The sequence below is a fragment of the Triticum aestivum genome, chromosome 6B (genome assembly GCF_018294505.1).
Source record: "Triticum aestivum cultivar Chinese Spring chromosome 6B, IWGSC CS RefSeq v2.1, whole genome shotgun sequence".
In the NCBI taxonomy this organism is placed as follows: Eukaryota; Viridiplantae; Streptophyta; class Magnoliopsida; order Poales; family Poaceae; genus Triticum; species Triticum aestivum.
Genome location: NC_057810.1, coordinates 436,829,817 through 436,834,595, shown reverse-complemented (window position 1 = coordinate 436,834,595; position 4,779 = coordinate 436,829,817).

Genomic DNA, 4,779 nt, shown 5'->3' with positions numbered 1-4,779 from the left:
GCTGATTGACGGGGTGTTCCACCAACTTAGTATGGATAATGCTCTAGTCGCCATTACAGCTGACTACCCCGGTTTATCTCCGCCTTCCCAGGTAACCATGACCGGAGTTCCGGCATCATCATTTATTCCATGCTCATTTCTGACCATCATATACCGATGGTGCATCGCAGGAGGTGCCTTTAAGGCAGGAAGCCGAACCCGCGGCGGCTGACCAACAGGGGTCAGTTCAGCCCAGCAAATGGAAGAGGAGTGCGGCGCGAATCGAAACGTTGCCACAACGGTACGGCGCACCATCGTTTTTAAGGGAAGGATCCCCAGGAGGTATATTTAACGCTCATGATTTTTTCAGGAGAAAGAGCGCTCGCCGGACAGTGTCCGGAGAGGTCGCCAATCAAGCCTCCGCTAGCCATGCTCAAACGCGTGGTCCGGAAGGGGAGGCGAACACAAGGAAGGAGCCGGATGCTCCTCCAACGGAGGATACCGACAGGCTGTCCGCCACCAGGTCTGAGGTGGAGAGCGCCATGAATCACAGGCGTCACCGGACAGCTTTTTGTGACGCGTGTTTTTCCCCGGAGGCGTTGAATGCCTTTAATGCAAGAGACGCGCACCTCTGCGCCGCTCAAGATGGTTTAACCAGAGCCACGGAGCAGTATGTGAAGGACATACGGGTAAGGAATATTAACAGTTGTATATGCCAGTAGCCCCCGAGACTTAAAATAGTTAGAATAACTGATTTAAGGATCATTCGTTATGCAGGATCTTATAGAGAAGAATACCCACCTGTCCCAGGAGCTTCAGGAGTGCAAGGCCCAACTTGAGGCCGCACTGTCCACCATAGGGGGAGCTACAGAGACCCCCGCTGGTAATACATACTTCGAAAAGATAAGTAGTTATCAAAGTGCAGTGTGTGCATAAATCTGACAATAATATTGCAGAGGGTGCCGGACTAGATCCGGCAAGCAACAACTACTGCGCCAGCTGAAGGCCGGCGAGAGGGTGCTTATGAAGGTGCAGCAGGAGAGAAACAAGCTCCAAGATGCCCACACCCAGCTGGGAGAAGAGCAGAAAGGTGTTCGGGCCCGGCTGTCTGGCTCCGTGAAGGAGAATCAGCCGCTTCGTCGCGGCATTTATAGTAAGTACTTGAGCAAACTCCTTTGAAAAGAAGAGTTCAGCGAGGAAGTCGATTGACAGAAATGTGTCTTTAGGTGTGCTCACAGGTCGCCCTGTGGAGGAAATGCCCGGTTCAACGGGTTGACCAACTCCCCGAGCTGATGCAACTGCATGAACGTGTTCGGCAATCAATGAATGGCGTCACCCAGGCCTTATGGCCATCCGTCTCCCTACCCGAAAGCCTTGAAGGACTTGCCAAGAAGCTGCATGGAGCACAGCAGTGCTTCCGTCTGTGGAAGATATCGGCCTGCCGTCAAGGCGCCAGGGAGGCCTGGGCCATGGTAAAGACGTGGTACAAGAAGGCGGATCCGAACCACATGGCCGAGGTCGGACCTATGGGGCCAGATGGGAAGGAGATCCCTGTGAGCTTAATGTACAGCCAAGTAGAGTTGGACGCTAAGTATTCCCAACAGGACTGTAAATTAGACAGCCTGTTAGACGGGATTGAAGAGGAGTATAATCAGTCAATTTGACGATGTATTTTAAAATGACATGTAAAATGCCTCCTAGCCGGATTGTAGATCGTTTGTCTTTGCCGACCTTTTCGCTTCGACCTTGGGACCCTAGAGTCCGGAGTGTGTCCGAATACCTTCTCAGTTATGAAAAAACCGGGGCATGCATGGAGACCAGGCGTAGGGGTCATTAGTGCTTTATCAGACAAGTGCCCAACTAGTTATGTTATATTACATGGTTAGTAAGAAACATCTTCTAGGGAGAATAGTTTCGTTAGGGGTTCCTTTCCCTAGGAGGCATGCCCTAAGGTGCATGTCCATACTGTGAAGAGAGCAGAAAAAGCATCTGGGGGCAGATAAGTTAAATAAGTAATAAATCATCTTTCAAGTCACCGACCGAATATTCCCTTAAGAATGCTAGCTTTCAGCTTCACCCAGTCTGAGGTACACATCCGGCTGACCCGGCAGTAACAATCGCAGAGGTGCTCCCTTTACCTCCTAGCCGAACAATCGGGAACGTAGGGGTAAGCACAGGAGCCAGGCAAACCAGCTTGGCCAAAACTTAAGTCATATCGATGCATATAATGGTGAATAAAAGGTACATGCAGAAGTATGACGCATGTGTTGGGCTAGAAGCACATCAAGTGTGTGCGAACAATGCGCAAATCAGCCTATCAAAGGCTTTTACTATATAAAAAAAGTGGGAAGAAGGAGGGGGACAAGAGACAGTGAAAATGTAAAAGGTGGACGGAGGAGGGAGACGAACTCTGAGTCCGGTGCTAGGCGTAGAATCTTGGAGACGGGCTGCGTTCCATGGGTTCGGCTCGAGTCGGTTGTCAGATGCGTTACGTAGACGGTATGCTCCGCTGGTCAGGACTTGGTCGATGATGAAGGGACCTTCCCATTTGGGCTTAAGTTTGTCCTTTTTCTTGTCCGGCAGGCGTAGAACGAGTTCGCCAACATTGTAAGTCTTGGCCCGTACTTCTCTGCTTTGATATCTTCGAGCCTGTTGCTGATAGAATGAGGAACGAGCTTTTGCCACGTCTCGCTCCTTCTCTAAGGCGTCCAAACTGTCCTGCCGATCTAATTCGGCTTCTCTTTCTTTGTACATGCGCACGCGAGGTGAGTCATGAATTATATCGCAGGGCAGAACTGCCTCTGCGCCCTACACCATAAAAAAGGGTGTGAATCTGGTAGTGCGGTTCGGCGTGGTCCGCAGCCCCCAGAGTACGGAGTCGAGCTCCTCTACCCAGTGCGTGTTAGATTCCTTGAGGGACCGCACTAATCTGGGTTTGATGCCGCTCATGATTAGACCGTTTGCTCGTTCGACTTGACCGTTAGTTTGGGGGTGATAGACTGAAGCGTAGTCGAGCTTGATGCCCATGTTTTTGCACCAGAGTTTAACCTCGTCAACCGTGAAATTTGTGCCGTTATCGGTGATGATGCTGTGGGGGACACCATAACGGTGTACTACCCCAGATATGAAGTCTATCACGGGTCTGGATTCGGCCGTTTTAACTGGTTTGTCCTCTATACATTTGGTGAATTTGTCCACCATGACCAATAGGTATTTTTGCTTGTGGGTTCCCCCTTTAAGGGGTCCAACCATATCAAGCCCCCAGACCGCGAACGGCCAGGTGATGGTATAGTTTTGAGGGCGGTGGGTGGCATGTGGCTTTGATTAACAAAGAGCTGGCAACCGACGCATCGTTGGACTAAGTCCTGAGCATCTGCCCGGGCAGTCGGCCAATAAAATCCTGTACGGAAGGCCTTGCCTACAAGGGCTCGGGCTGCGGCGTGGTGCCCATCGAGTCCGGCGTGAATTTCAGCCAGGAGATTTCGCCCTTCCTCTTCGGAGATACACCTCTGAAGGACTCCGGTTGTGCTTTTCTTATAAAGTTCTCCCTCATGGACCTTGTAGGCTTTAGATCGCCGAACTATGCAGCGGGCCTCATTTTGGTCTTTGGGGAGTTCCTGCCAAGTTAAGTAGGATAGGAATGGTTCTGTCCACGGGGCGATTAGTTCCATTATTTCGTGGGCTAAGGGTGTTATTTCATTGGCTGAGCCACCTACTGTGTCAGAATGTTCCGTGTTGGGTGGCGCGGTTGGTTCCGGGTTGCTATTTCCGGTCTCCTCTTCCCATAGTACGAATGGCTTAAAGAGGCGCTCCAAGAAGATGTTGGGAGGGACGGCATCGCGTTTTGCGCCGATGCGTGCCAACACGTCGGCTGCCTGGTTGTTATCCCGGGCTACATGATGGAATTCGAGTCCTTCGAACCGAGCTGACATTTTTAAGACATCGTTACGATAGGCTGCCATTTTCGGATCCTTGGCATCAAAGTCTCCATTTACTTGGGATATCGCAAGGTTTGAATCCCCGCGGACCTCTAGGCGTTGAATGCCCATGGAGATGGCCATCCGGAGAACATGTAGAAGGGCCTCGTATTCGGCTGCGTTGTTGGAGTCCTTGTACATTATTTGAAGTACGTATTGGACTGTATCTCCGATTGGGGACGTCAAGACGATGCCAGCCCGCAAGCCGGCCAACATTTTAGAGCCTTCTAAGTGCATAATCCAAATGGAGTATGCGCCGTACTCTTTAGGGAATTCGGCTTCCGTCCATTTAGCGATGAAGTCAGCCAAAACTTGCGACTTTATAGCTCGCCGTGGTTTGTAGGTTATATCGAATGGTAAAAGCTCAATGGCCCATTTTTCAATTCTGCCCATCGAGTCGCGATTGTTTATGATGTCGTTGAGAGGTACTTCGGAGGCCACTGTGATCGAACACTCTTGAAAGTAGTGTCGCAGCTTCCGGGATGCCATGAACACCGCGTACGCTATCTTTTGATAATGTGGGTATCGGGACTTGCATGGAGTTAGGACAGTGGATACATAATACACTGGTTTTTGAAGAGGGAATTTGTGCCCTTCTGTTTCTCGTTCGACGACGAGCACCGCGCTTACAACTTGATGTGTTGCCGCGATATATAACAGCATTGGTTCGCCCAAGTTGGGCGCGGCCAGGACCGGATTTGTTGCCAGTATGGCTTTTATTTCTTCGAGTCCGGCTGTGGCAGCGTCCGTCCATTCGAAGTGTTCGGTGCGCCTGAGGAGGCGATAGAGGGGCAATGCTTTTTCTCCCAAACGAGAGATGAAG